Here is a 15,634-nt window from a genome sequence, read left to right on the forward strand (position 1 = left end):
TCTAAACTCACGACTTCAACCCAACCCCTCCCTCCATGCACTCACTCCATATTACCATGTCCATGAATAGGGGTCTCATGCCAAAAATCAGGTTTTGATTTTTGTTCCCAGACTGAACCCCTGCCTCCGTCTACCCCATCTCAGGCAATGGCCATCCAGCCCTACGTGGTCCAGGTCAATAACCTCGGGATTGTCTTTTGTTCCTCTCTCTTGCTCTGTATGACTAATATATTAGAAAACCCTGCCTGCTTTATGTGCAAAACATATTTAGTATCCCAGCACCTCTCTTAACTGACCTCCCTGCTTTGATTCTTGTCTTCCCATAGTCTACGCCCTTATAGAATGATCTGGCTACTGCTACCCTCCGACCTCATTCAACCTCATCTCTCAGCACTCTCTGACTTTCTTACTCTGATCGGCCACACCAACCTCTTAACTCTTCCTAAGACCTACTGGGCATGCTCCCATCTCAGGGCCTCTGCATCAACCTCTCTCACTCTCTCTCTCTCTCTCTCTGAAATGCTATCCCCAGTTTCAGTAGATCTCTTCTATTTCTTGTATCTTCCCTTGCATTCCTTCTGCTAGCGTGATGGACATAAAGCACTCAATGGGTTAAGTAATGCTGGGGCTCTCTTCCCCTGTTGGAGATCAGGAAGGTGACCGTGAAAGGCCACCTGATGGGAAACCTTCCATCATGAGGTAGAAGGCTAGATTACTCTCAATTCAGGTGTCTAGGGCCTAGACTACTCCATAAGACTGTTTTGTCATGAAGAGCTCTGAGATACGGTCCCTAAGGGGCACGCAAACTTGCCAGAACTTTTTTATCCCCTGCGTCTTCGTTGTTTGTGTCTTTTGAGCTCTGAAACCCAGGCTGGAGAGTGTTTTCTTATTTTTATGCGTTGTTACGGCTATTTGCGAACAAACGTCATCTCACATTTTGGACCGGGAGCGTCTCAAAGCTGGACCTTCACAGCTTTACAGTCTCTCCCATTTCTGCCCCTGAACACGATACAGAAGAAGTCCATGCTAATAGGGAACATTGATGGGGCACGTGCGATGGGCTAATTGTAGAGGTTGTTTGCAAAAACGGTGGGCCTCAAGAGGCCTTGCACGGATCTGCTGAGTCTCCTGGAGCTCGGCCGAGTCTCCGCTGGCCAGCCTGCTGGAGGGCGAGAGACCACATAACACAGCTGAGGCCGTTCTGGACCGGCCAGCTCCAGCCGGCCTGGCAGCCGTCTGCGGATACACGAGGAAGCCTAGCCAAGGCCAGGGCAACGACTCAACAGCTCCTTATTCAAGTTGTCAACCCACAGAACCGTGAAGCAGATCACTGGTTGTTGTTTTAAGCCGGGGGTGGGCCAACTGTGGCCCACCAGCCAAATGTGGCCTGCCTCCTGTTTTTGCAAATACAGTTGTACTGGAACACCCCTCCCGCAGGTGTCTATGTATCGTCCATAGCTATTTTCACATGGTGGCAGCAGACCTGGGTCGGCACGACAGCGCTTGAAATATTTGCCGTCTGCCCCTTTACGGAAAACGTTAGCGAACACTGTTTCAAAGTCACTAAGTTTGGGGGTGGTTTATTAGCTCCAGGAACTCAGCCAAACATTTTAAATTATCGCGCGTTTTCATTTCAACCCAGCGAAGGCGTATCACGCCCATGTTACAGATGAGGAAACTGAGGCACAGGAAGGGACAGTGATTTGCACATGGCGGAGTCCAGAAGAAACAGTCTGGCCTCACAGATGTGTGACGCTGGCAGACTGACTTAGTAAGTAGTGTTATGTGGACGGATGCCTGTCTGAGGGAATATATAGCTGAATAAGGAGTCCAGATAACTTCCTCCGAGGAGGGGACGGAGAGGATAATGACCCTGGTGTCAGTGGTGTGCTACTTGTGGGCCAAACTGAAAGGGTTAGGAATGTCCACCTCTAGACCTTAAGGGTTCCTGAAAAGTCTTGCACCTGTGCCCCAATGGACATCTCAGAAGAATCACGGAAATACATTCCAGGGGTAGTGGGGGGAAGGCAGGGGTGAAGGTGAAGGAAGGGAAGGTTTAGAAAAAGAAAGGAAAGCCATCCAAACTCTATTGAGGATAGTCTTCTTCTTCTTCTTTTCTTAAAAGTTTGTTTATTTTGAGAGACAGAGAGGGCAAGTGGGGAAGGACAGAGAGAGAGAGGGAGACAGAATCCCAAGCAGACTCCCCACTAACAGCACAGAGCCCGAGGCGGGGCTCGAACCCACGAGCCGTGAGATCATGAGCTGAGCCGAAGGTGGATGCTCAACCGACCGAGCCACCCAGGCGCCCCAAGGATAGTCTTCCGTTATGTTTCTGGTATCCGTCTGATCCCTGTTGTTGATTTTGGATATCCAGAAGGCAACCACGAATAAGGCAACCACTAAAATCTACTAAGGCAGAATCAGTCTAGAATCAATCTGTTACTGGGGAGATCGGGAGGCTGACCAGGGGGTCATTTTCAAATGGGGCAAGGAGACCCCCAATCTGTCTTAGACCCAAGCTCTGGTCTTTACTGGCCCAGCCTCTTCTGGAATGAGTGAGGAAGCTCGTTGATTGGTACCCTTGCAGTAGAGTGGGACGTCCTCCCTCCCCCCGCCCCACTCACTTCTTTCTCAAGATCAGGAGCATGGGGGCAGCACGGCTCCCCATCCCAGACAGAACAGAGATCTCCCTTGACTTTCTCAGCACCCTACCTCCCCCACCCCCCAACCACGCTGATACTATTCAATAACCCACATTGACTTCGGGAGGAGAAAAAAAAAATGTAATTGTTAAAGCATAAATCCCTTTAAATGCTAAGATCAAAAGGAAGGTTTCCATCCGATGACACATAATTAAACATGCAGACGTGCCCAACTTTGATTCATGAATGCTTATGCACTTCTAAATTGTTGCCAGGGAGATCAGAGCCTGAGAAAATTAAAACCATTACGCCTCAAAAGGATACATGATTTTCACAGCTTTCTAACGTGATTTCCTGTTGTGCCGAACTTTATGTTTTCCCGTTTTCTCCTCCCCGCCTCTGTAGCGATGTTCAGGGCTGAACACAAGCAGCTTTGCAAACATTCTTGGCTTGAGAATTCCCGCAGGCCCAGCGTGATGTGAGCACAGAGCCAGGCGACAAGGCCCACCATTTTCCTACCGCTTTATCTACCACCACGGGGCGAATTCCTGTCTTATAGTCCCTGCGGATGGTCTCAGATGCTTGGTTGACAGGATGGCAACATGGCACTCGAAGGCCCCAAACACATAAGGCGTATTCGTCAGGGTTCTCTAGAGAAACAGAACCAACAAGCTCCATGTCTGTATCTGTATCTGTATCATCCATCTAAGTAATGAGAATTATTGGGGCGCCTGGGTGGCTCAGTCAGTGGAGCTTCCGACTTCGGCTCAGGTCGTGATCTCACGGTTCACGGGTTCGAGCCCCGCATCGGGCTCTGTGCCGACAGCTCTGAGCCTGGAGCCTGCTTCGGATTCTGGGTCTCCCTCTCTCTCTCTCTGCCTCTCCCCAGCTCGTGCTCTCTCTCTCTCTCTCTCTCTCTCTCTCTCTGTCTCTCAAAAATAAAATAAGAAAACATTAAAACAATTTTAAAGAGAATTATTGTAAGAAGTGGCTCAGGGGCGCCTGGGTGGCTCAGGTGGTTAAGCGTCCGCCTCTTGGTTTCAGCTCAGGTCGTGATCTCGCGGTTCGTGAGTTCGAACCCCGCGTCAGGCCCCGCACCAGACCGTGCCGAGCCTCCTTGGGATTCTCTCTCTCCTTTTCTCTCTGCTCCTTCCCCGCTCACGCTCTATCTGTATCTCTGAAAAAAAAAAAAAAAAAAAACAAAAAAAAAACAAAAAACGAATTGGCTCACGCAATCATGGAAACTGAGACATCCCAAGATCTGCCATGCACAGGGTGGATTCCCAAGGACAGCCCGTGGTGTAGTTCGGTCCGAGTCGAAAGGTCCGAGAACCGAGGACGCAGATCATGAAGATTCCGGTCTGGGTCAGCACACCTAAGATCAAGGAAAGCTAAAGGCGGAGAATTCGATGCCCAGCTCAACAGCCAGGCAGGAAGGGCCAAGTGCCTCCTTTCTCCACCTCTTCGTCATATCCAGGCTCCCAAAGTACGGGATGATGCCCATCGACCCTGGGGACGGCAAACGGCTTCTCCGAGTCTACCGACTGGAGGGCTAATTTCATCTAGAAACACTCTCAGAGACACACCCTAAAACGATGTTTAGCCAAATGTCTTGCTACCCTGTGATCCAGTCAAGGTGTCACCTAAAAGCAGCCACCACGCGAGGCGTCTCCATTTACCCCGCGGGGGTCTGAGCAATCAGAGCCTCCTTGCTCCAGCGTCTTCTGTCGGGTTCCCCCAAAAGTAGACCCGCAGACAAGTATTAGAGTGCAGAATGGGGTGGGAAACACCACAGGGGGCTGAGGAATGAAAACGGGGCAGGGCAAAGGACGGTAATTAGGGGGTATCGTGGAGCCGGTTACCACTGTCGATGTCTCCTGGATGCTGCAATTATGTGTCTGTTTCAAGGAACGAGTCAAGTGGGGGGAAGTCGCCAAGGTTGAAGGACCCCCCCCCCCCCAGGGGAGAAAGGACCATGCAGCATTTTTTTTTTTTTTTGCTTACTCAGTGACTTTCAAATGTCCTTTAAGCAGGCAGCCACACTCTTCGGGCCAAGCCATGGTAGGGAGGCGTCGGGGACCCGCTGGCTCCTACAGGAACATTGTTGGGGCCCTGGGGACTCAGGTTGGTGTAGCCGAAGGAAGGCAGGACTGAGTGAACCCTTTATTGCTTGGCCCTCGCGTGGTCAGCAGGTGCGGTGGAGGGAAGCGGCCGTGACCAGGAGACAGACGATACTCAGAATCAGAAGGTGGCAGGATCATGATTGTCATCGGTGGGCTGGGAGCAGGATCCAGTCCCCGGGGGAAGAGGACGGACGGTGTATTGCGACCGTCGCAGAGCCAACCTCATGCAGGCTGAGCATACGTTTCCTGGCAGGCACCTGTAGGGCCGGGCGGGGAAGTTGAGCCAGAAGCTAAGGTGTCTGCCTGGTCTGGTGAGATCCAGTGAGAACGACATACCAGGCACTTCCTGTAGGGCCCCAGGCACCCGGCCTCGGCGAACCCCCTCCTCCAGCCGCAGGGCTCAGGCAGTGGATATTCTGCCTACCTTGCTCAGGATCCTCTCGGGGGCCCATCAAGGCTGAGACTCGAGGGGGAGGGACCCGAGGCTCTGGGGGCGAAGGTGGGGAGAGGTTGAGGACTACGAGATTACACCATCCTATTTATGGAATTCTGGAAAAATTAGGTCATCCTCTGGCAGGGCGTATGTCTGCCGAACACAGACAGCAAAGCCAGAGATGCCGATCCAAAATGCTGTCGTGAAGGGGTGACCATGGTTATTTTCCATCCCGGGCCTGTGGGATGAAATATTAAATAAACACGTTGCCAAATAACGATTTTGTTGTAGCATTTTATCGGTAACTAGAAAAGACTAGCTCACGTACTCTCCGGTCGATCCGGCAGACCGCCCAACTCCCCACTTCCCACAGGTAATTACCTGCTCCTAATTGGGTCTGAAAGCAGCGGGCTTGTATTTAAAGGTAGGAGCACAGCACGCTTTGTATTTTCCCAGCAACCGTATGGATGAGATTTTAGCGCTCCGTGGAACCATGGCTTAAAGAGCCAGCCGACTTCTCCGTGAGACCCAGGACCTTCGCTTAAGCTGCGTCCTTCAGCAAAATATATCGCTTCTCAGAGCCCGTATCCCCTCATTTACGAATGGAAAGAAATGACATGATGGTTCTAAATCTCTCTCTCTCATAGCTCTGGTATAAATAGTCTCATTACTGTTTCTACCTCTCCACCCATGATGCTTAACCGTTTATTAGTTTTTACTTACTGCATTTGATTTTTTTTTTTAATTTTTAACGTTTGTTGATATTTGAGAGAGAGAGCAGGGGAGGGGCAGAGAGAGAGAGGGAGACAGAGAGAGAGAGAGGGAGACAGAGGATCTGAAGCAGGCTCCCCGCTGACAGCAACACCCAATGTGGGGCTCGAACTCACAGACCGTGAGATCGTGAGCTGAGCCAAAGTCGGAATCTTAGCCAACGGAGCCACGCAGGCGCCCTGCATTTGAGTTTTTAAGTGTAAGTGTAATTTTTGTAGTTTCAGGTGTACAATATAAAGATTCAACGATTCTAGACGTCACTCGGGGCTCATCGCGGTAAGTGCGTTCTTCAACCCCTTTACCTGTTTCACCCGTCCCTCCCCGCCCCACCCCCACTCGTTCTCTGTATTTAAGAGTTTGGTTTTTTGTTTGTCTCTTTTTTTCCCCTTGTTTGTTCATCTGTTTTATTTCCTAAATTCCACTGCTGGTAGAAATGCAAATTGGTGCAGCCACGGTGGAAAACAGTGCGGAGGTTCCTCAAAAAAATTAAAAATAGAATTACGGGACGACCCGATAATGGCACTAGTGGGTATTTACCCAAAGAAAATGAAAACCCTAATTTGAAAAGATGCATGCATCCCCTATGTTTACTGCAGCATTATTTATAGCAGCCAAGATTATGGGAGCAATCCAAGGGTCCACCGATGGGTGAATGGATAAAGGAGATGTGGAATGGAATATTACTCACCCATAAAAAGGATGAGATCCTGCCATTTGCTACAACGTGGTTGGGCCTAGAGGGTATAAGGTTAAGTGAAATAACACGTTTGATTTTCTTTCTTTTTTTAATTTTTGTTTTTGAGAGAGAGAGAGAGAGAGGGAGACCATGAGCAGGGAGGGGCAGAGAGGGAGGGAGACAGAGAATCCCAAGCAGGCTCCACACTGTCACCACGGAATCTGACGCGGGGCTCGAACTCACAAACCATGAGGTCGTAAGCTGAGCTGAAATCAACAGCCAGATGCTTAACTGAGCCGCACAGACGCCCCCGCATTTGGTTTGCAGGCACAGCCAGGGGATAGATTCAGAGTCAGCACGGCCTTGGTTCCAACCTCAAAATGGAGGCGCGTCTGTTGACAATGGCTTACTTTCCTGTCGACGCTTCAGTGCCTCCAGGGCGCCGTCTCATCCTTGAAACCCCGGTACCCGCCTTGGCACGTGAACCACGGTAGGTCCTTGTCGGGATGAATGAGTGAATGACTGAACGAACGACTGGGCAAGTGAATGGATGACTCTGGCCTCTCACAAATCACCAGGTCTGAAGCTCCACGAGGACAAAGAAGGCGGTCCATCTCGCGGGTTGTTGAATTCCACGCCTGGTACGTGATGCGCGTTCGAGACGTTTTGCTGGATGAGTGGGAGATTGATCTCGGTCTCAGCGGCATTGACCCTCTCCCTTTCCGCTGATGCCCACAGAGCCTGACCCAGGAGAGACTTCAGAGATGAAGCGGCCCCCAGGTCACGGTTTCAGAGACAGGAAAACGTGGCTCAGAGAAAGCAATGGACTTGTTCGTGCACACGCTGCCGAGCAGGGCACAGAAACGCAGGGATTCTGGTGCCCGCTCCAGGGCTCTTGACCCACTACCTGCCCGTCTTCGTGAAGCTTGGCCTGGCAAGTGCATCAGACATCTGGAGTCACATTCGCTCCGAGCCCTGCCCGCGTCTGAGCCGTGACCCTCCCAGAGCGCTGAACTCAGGCTAAGCTTTTTCTGTTCCTCAGCCAGGGGGATGCGCGGGCCCTGCAGCAGGTGCAGAGCAAGGCCATAGCAGGAGCGGGGATTTGAGCTTGGACCGCCTTTCTCTCCGAGAAGTCCTACCTGGCTGGCTGGCTGCTCACCCACTCCTAGGGGGTCTTTGGTTTACTCGTTCTGCCCCCCTCAGGGGCTTTTCCTCATTCGAGCTCCCTGGGCACACATCCTTCGTCCTTCACACAGGCAGCTGCAGAAGAAGGAAATACACACCAGCCGGCTGCGTCCCCGAGCGGGAGAATAGAGTATAGCGGTGCTGGCTTCGGAATACCTGGGTCTGAAAATCGGCCCCTTCCGCTTCCTGGCAGCCGAATCCCGGCCAGGTTACCGATCTTCTCCAGGCCTCACTTTCTCATCCGTAAAGTAAGGTTAAGGGACTCACGATCATCAAACACGCGAATGTACGGAGCACGGTGGCCTGGCTCGCGGTGAGCATCTGGCAAAGAGACGTCAGAGACGAAAGGTGATGCTCAGGCAGGACCCAGTGCAGAGTTTGGAGCCCCTGCGATCAGACTTCCCGGCTCCAAATCCCAGCTGCGCTGCGGATCAGCTGTGCGGCCCGGGGCCCGTTATTCGAGCTCTCGGTGCCTCAATATCCTTATCAATGCGATGAGGGTGATAATGGGGTGATTTCATTGGGTGTGTGCCAGGTTCTGATGCCTTAACGCACAGAAGGCGCTTAAAACAGTTGCTGGAGCGTGGGGAGAGTTAAAATCACACCCCACTCTTTGGGTTCTCTGGTTTTCCAAGCGAATTTAGGAGAGCCAGATTCTTTCTGCCGAAAGCCTTCAGCTGCAGAGATCCACACGGGCACCAGGGCACCGGTGCTAACCCTGAGCTTATCGGCGGGTAGCCTCGTCTGTTTGTCCTTGCTGGTCCCAAGCACAGCCCACAGCCAGCAGAGCTCTGCCCTCGCTGGGCAGCGACTTCTTCCACTGTGTGCTCTAAACGGCTGCCAGCCGCGAAATTACATTTGTATCGATCCAAAGAACATTTTATTGATCGAAAGCAGAGCAAGAAACCTTGGAAACATAAACCCATTATTTTAACAATTTGTTGCCAGGAGTATAGGCAAAGGCTGCTTTTGTTTTCCTTTTTTGGTGAGTGGGGCTTCCCAGGGCCGCTTCTAGTCTGTGTAGGCAGTCTGGAGACCTGCCCTCCAGGAGCATCTCACCAGCGACCAGCTCTCTGCTCTCCAGCTTCAGGTCCCCACCTTCCTCCTCCCTGTCTGTGTCTCCTCCGTCCTGGATCTCATGGGCTGAGGGGGAGCACCTGTCTTCCTTGGCGTTCCTGGATTGTTCTGAGCAGGTGGGAGTGATGGTGAAGCTTCTCGATTGCCAGGGCCTCCCTACGAAGTTCTCATAGGCTGTCCTATCAGGGGTGGAGCACAAATTCGTCTGAAGATACTGTCCCCCACTCCCCCTGTTACCGAAGCCTAAATTTGCCTGCCTGTGGCTTGAAAAGTCAATATTCAAGAGACTAGTTTTGATTGGAAAGGCTTATGAGTCTTATCCAGGAGGCCGGCCCCCTGGGGAGGAGGCAGACTCTTGTCCAAAGGCCAACTGGATGCTTTCTGCCTGGCCCATGGGTTCTTAAAAGAGTTTAAGGCAGTTAATCAGTAACGGAAGTACAGTGGTCCCTAATATATCTTGAGTACTTGGAGACTCAATGGTACCAGCTACAGACGTTATCTCAGTGCTCGGTAGGTTTTGCACAAGGGTCTGGTTCCTTGGTGCCCGGGGCAGAGCGGGGGGTGTGCAAGAGGGTCTGGTGATGTGCAGAAAGGCTCAGTTCTTTTTTTAGGAAAGAATTCATGATCCACAGATGTGCAAAGAAAGGCATGGCTAATCAGTCACCCAGGCTAAGGGCGCTTGCTAAAGCCTGAAGGCCAGTGGGGTGAGCGGAGGGGCCAAGGTGGCTTCATCCCCATGCCTGTTCTTGGATCTGATGTCATCAACCATCATGAAACTAAAATGAACATCGGCATGAGCTATACAGGAAACTTAGGGCCACTAAGTGGAAACTACTCGGGAGGGAAGAGTCACTGCAGCCATTTCCAGAATGATTTAATAAACTCAGAGAATTTGAAAAACCCTGTGTGCAACCTCATAGGGGACCCAAAGGTTGGTTCCCACTTCCTGCGTTCAGGGGGCTGATCATGTAGCCAGAGAGAGCAGAAACCCATGGCGAGGGGCGAGTCACAGAAGGCAGGATTTACTAAGAGTTGTAAGAACTGGCACAAGAATTCAATGGGGTAAGATTTGTCCCTGCAACCAATGGTCCTGGGCCAACTGAATGTTCACATGCCAAAGAACGAAGTTGGACCCCCTACCTCACGCCGTACACAAAAATGACCTCTAAATGGCTCAAAGACCTAAGCGCAGTAGCTAAAACCGTAAAACTCTTCGAACAAAATACAGGTGCGAACCTTCATGACCTTGGGTTCCCAGGGAAAAAGTTAGGCTTCATCAACATTAAAGACGTAGGTACTTTAGGTTAGCGATATCTACAGAATGGACGCAAATGGACTCAAATCACACATCTGATACAAGTCAAGTACACAGAATATATCAGGAACTCTTCCAACTCAAAAATGAAAGGACAAATAACACAATTTACAAACAGGGAAAGGATCTGAGTGGACATTTCTCCAAGGAAGATATGCTAATGGCCAGTGATTATTATGGCCATTAGATATGCTAATGGCCAGTCATTAGTCGTTAGGAAAATGCAAGTCAAAGCCAAAGTGGGATATTCCCATCCTCATGGGTATGATAAAACAACAACAACAACAAAAAAGGCAGAAACCACAAGTGTGTTGGTTAGCATTTGGGAAAACTGGAATTCCCATATATTGCTGCTGGGAAGTACAATGGTGCAGCCACTTTTGGGGAAAAAAGGTTGGTAGTTTCTCAGAAAGCTAAACACAGTGTTTCCATACAACGTGGCAAATTCCCGCTCTTAGGGAGAAGGGACCTGCGGAATTGAAATATGTTCGCACAGAAACTTGTCCACACGAATGCTCGTATCAGCATTATTCATACTACTCAAAAGGTGAAAACGACCCAAATGTCCATCACCTGATGAATGGATAACTTGGGTAGGATATTCATACAATGGACAATTATTTAGGTATAGAAAGAAATACCGATACCATAATATAGGTGGACCTTAAAAACATTGTGCTAAGAGAAAGAAGTCAGTCAGACATAAAGGCTACATGTTATATGATTCCATTTGTGTGAAATATACAGAATATGGGAATTCTTAGAGACAGAAAGTAGATCAGTAGTTTCTAGGGACTGGGGGAGGAGGGAACAGGGTAGGACAGCTCAATGGGGTCCATGTTTCCTTTTGGGGTGATGAGTTAAAAAGGGTGAATTCTACAACATGTGAATTATGTCTTAGTTTTTAAGACACACAGACCAGGATGCTTTGGGTGGCCACTGGAAAGAGGAGGCAGTTTGACGAGGATACAGCCGAGAGAGGGGGCCGTCCCCTTTCCTTGTGGTTTCACCCTAAGGGCAGCACACCCCAAGATGGCCTTTGTGACTGAGGGCACAGGGAGGCCATCACTCTTGGCAAATAGGGGATCTCACAGCCCAAAGCTGCTGAGTCTCGCGTGCACTTTTTACCCTTGGTTTTTGAGTTTCCATTCTTCTTGGAGAAGGGAGGCAGAGAGTGTTGACAAGTCTGGAAATTGGAAAATGTAAATGAAAAAGGGATTCCCCCCCGGGAGAGTCTGGCTGTGCAGCATCCCCAGCTCAATCACACTGTGCCCCAGAGGCTCTCAGCTCAGGGACCCGGCAGCAAAGCCGGCTGAAATGGCTCGCCATCCATTTCTCAGACGAGGCGAGCGGCCCTGGGTGTGATGCTGCAAGGAGGCAATCGTGGCTGTCTCTGTGCCAAGCCTGTTAACTAGAGCCCCTGTCTCTATTACCTCTATTGTGGAACAGAGAGCCAAGATTTGGGCGATGTTCTTGAACCTGATTGGCTCTATTTATGGAGGCATAGGGCAAGTCCTGTGGGTACCCCCCTGGACTTTGGCACATGGGTTGGACGTGTTCGCGGGGACCACATGGACAGGTGCCTTCATCTTAAAGATGCTCAAAGCGGCCGTGTGACCCACCTAGGGTGACAAAGCTTATTGCTAGCAGCTCAAAGGCTGGAAGCCAGATCACCTGTTTCCACATTTCTCTCGATATCTTCTTCCCCTAGGGTGTTGAAAAGAAATCCCCGGAGCTGGGTCGCAACGTCTGATGTCTCCCAAGGGTGATGGCGAGTTGTGCACTCACAAAGTGCGGTGTAATTTTTCCTTCCATGTAACCCTCAGCAGCAATGAAAGGAGAGCTCCTTTCTCCCACCCTCCCCCTCCTTCCTCAGTTAGTCATGACTCATTAATTGCCACTGGTGGATGAATTTTATTCTAATTTTCATGATCTAATTCAGAGATGTTTTCAGCTAAAGATCAGGATATAGGTTTGGGGCTCCGCTGACATGTCCAGTGAATTTGCATTGGCGACAATTACGGACAGGACATCGAGAAGGGAAGGGCTAATCGCAGCCTTCAGCTAGTGCCACTTGCTAACAGCCCCTTTAAGGGGAAAAACATAGCCTTTATGCTCACATCCCTAATGGCGATGCTGTTCTCGAAACTTGTCGCAGAAGAAGGGGATTGAACATTTGCCTCTGTTTCCCTTTCTCTCCTGCTATGGTTCTGCCCTCAAACCAAACCACGATGCAAAAGTGTGCATTTCAAATGTGAAAGTTACCTCCTCAAAATAGGATCGAGTTAGGGGCGCCTGGGTGGCTCAGTCAGTTAAGCATCCAACTCTTGATTTCTGCTCAGGTCCTGATCTCTCAGTTCGTGAGATCGAGCCCCACATTGGCCTCTGCACTGACAGCAAGGAGCCTGCTTGGGAGTCTTTCTCTCTCTCTCTCTCTCTCTCTCTGCCCCTTCCCCACTCATGCACAGTCATGTGGTCTCTCTTCCCTTCTCAAAATAAGAAGAACATTTTTTTAAAAATAGGATTAATTTATATACTTGCACGTAAGTGAGATGATCTTACTAGCAACAAAAAAATTCTGGATCCTAGAATAATTACTCACCAAAGAGGGCAGATTCCTTCCCTTTTCCTTCCCTAATCAGATGGGAATCTAAGGCAAACAACAACCCCAGAAAGTCAGCGAACATTTGAAATACGGTCTCAGAATTCGTGTGGGGGGGGTCTGTGACTCCATGGGGCTTCCATGGCCACCCCCCATTCTCCTATCCTTGCCTTGTAGAGCGAAAACATCGATTGAAGCTGGCAAAGGCTGAAAGAGAGAAGTCTTTAAAGCGACCAAGCTTAATCATCTTGGTGGTAACAGTTTGTATGACCTCTGTTCCGGTACAAGTCAGCTGGTCCGAGCGGAGTCGAAAGCAGCCTGTCTAAGCGAATTAAGGCATAGGCTTCGGGGGCAGGAGCGGTAGCCCCCAAGTCAGCTGAATGCACCCAACAGCCCTGCTCCCTGCCCTCCAGGACCCCAAACATATGCTCCTTTTGGCAGCCTCCAAGGGAAACGCAGTTAGCACTTCTGGGTATACGCATTGTGTTTTAGACCTATTTTCTCTTCTTCCTTCTTGCTTCCCCTCCATAATTTACTTTGACTTGGTGTTTAGGTCATCTCAATTGACCTCCTTGGGTCTTTTGCTGGCTTTGTGACCGGGCATCCTTCCACACTAGAAGGTGAAAAATGCTTCCTTTAATCTCCGGTGGGTTCCTCAATCTTTGTCTTTCCAAGTGTCTGCTTGGGGCCAGTTCTCTCCAGGAGTTTGACAGCTTTATGCACCAGCTAATGTTTTCTCATGTAACCTCGGGTGCTTTTTCATGGTCAGAGGGAAGCTGTCTTGAATTTAAGAGGTCGGGATGGTAGAGCGAGGGATCGGGTACAAGGGTGAAAGTAAAAATTATTACTCCCTTCAGGAGGCTGTCATATACTTCCCAGCCCTAGTGACCATGGCAGGGAGGGGGACCATGTCTTACACATCTGTGTTGCCCCAACACTTAGCATACGCAGCACTTGGGACACCCTGTTGGGGCCAGAATTGCGTGTGAAAGGAATGCATGGATGAATGAATGAATTTCAGGCCGTCTTCTTTATGGTAAGAAACCTGGAGGGGGCGCCGGGGTGGCTCAGTCAGTTAAGAGTCTGACTCTTGATTCCGGCTCAAGTCGTGATCTCACCATTTGTGAGCTCGAGCCCCACGTCAGGGTCTGCACTGACAGGTAGTTCCTTCTCCTTCTCACTCTCTGCCTCCCCCCTGCGGGCGTGCTCTCTCTTTCTCTCTCAAAATAAATAAATAAACATTTAAAAAAAAGAAAGACGGAGGAAAAAAAAAATCGTCAAAACTGATGTCCCATCTCTAGAGGAACACAAAATTAGAGTCTGGGCTATGGAGACCGACTTTGGGATTGATATTGTGACCTTAAGCCATTCTGGGCAAGAAGGAAGTTGACGGCCAATGAACATGCCATCTTGATGACCCTAAATGCATGCCAAAGCTTCGCATTCCAGAATGTTTCTTGCTCTCTCGCACGCACACTTCATTTCAAAGGAGTAGAACGGGCATTGGAAAACACAAGTCATTATGAAATGGGAGCACTGGAAGGGGACACACTGGTCCAGGCACTGGGAACTGGGAGGTACTATCTATCCATGCCAGGTCTCCTGACTCTGACGCGGAGTCTGACCAAACTGTGGGAGTGGCCTGAGGCAGTCTTGAGGGTGTGCAGCCAGGTTGAGCCTCAGAAGAGAAAGAGAAAACATGAGGGATGGAGGGGGCAGAGAAATAGAAGTCCCTCCTCCTGCTCAAGAAGGGGTGGGGAGAGGGGTGAGATGTGGAGGGCCTTTAGACCAGGCGGGAAGGCGGTCTCAGATGGGTAAGGCTTGGACTAGTGTAGTAGTCAAAGAGTGCCGGCTGTAAAATCAAGCAGGTTGCTCAGCTGAATAGCTGCCCGGTCTACTGTATGGACCTCTTGGAGCCCCTCCCCCCCACCCCCACCTCATCTGTAAAATGGGGATAAAAATAGTATTTAGCTCCTGGGATTGTAAGGAGGAATAAATTAGATACTCAACAAACTCATTGAATCTGTGTGATTCAATGTACACTGAGCTCAGGGCGGGTGGAGAAGAGGACAGAGGAGACCCTGCCCCCGTGGTGTTTCTTTCCCAGTCCAGAAGGAGGCAGCACTACAGAGCTCATAGGAAGGAACACGCGGACTCCACGGTAAGACGAATGCGGTGATAAAAATGGAAAGAGCTGATGTGGTCAGGACTCCTGACTCAAGGGGGGAAGGAAGAGGCTGTGTCAGACAGGAGAAGGTCTCTCTGAGAATGTGACAAATGAGCTGTCACCTACGTGAGAAAGAGGAGCCTGCCAGCTGAAGCTCTGACGCCAGAGAGTTCCAGGCCAAGGGAACAGCACGTGCCAGACGCGGGGGGTAGAAAAGAGCTTGGCGTGTTTCCTCCGGGACACGGAGGATGCCCAGGGTGGGGCCCAGGCACAGTGAATGAGCAGGAGAAAGGGTCGTGGGGGGGGGGGGGACAGAGGGGCGTGACCTGGTTTACGTTTTTACAAGACCACTCTAGGTTGCAGGTGTGTGCGTGTCCAACGGCTGATGGCATATTTCAGTCACACATTTTTCACGGAGACTCTAGAAGTGTTTGTAAGGGGCTTACCAGTGTCGGTCACATGCCACCTAAGAGGCTTTTTATCAAGTACGGAGTGTGTGTTTAGCTACCGTCTAAAGATAGCGATCCCAAGAGAATTAAGATTGAGACCCGCCTTTAGCAGTTCAGAGTCTAGCGAGGACACGCCGACAGGTGATTCTAAAACACGGCGGTAAGCGTTACAAGAGAGGTGTGTGCAGGGTAAC

This window comes from Panthera leo, chromosome E3 (genome assembly GCF_018350215.1).
Source record: "Panthera leo isolate Ple1 chromosome E3, P.leo_Ple1_pat1.1, whole genome shotgun sequence".
In the NCBI taxonomy this organism is placed as follows: Eukaryota; Metazoa; Chordata; class Mammalia; order Carnivora; family Felidae; genus Panthera; species Panthera leo.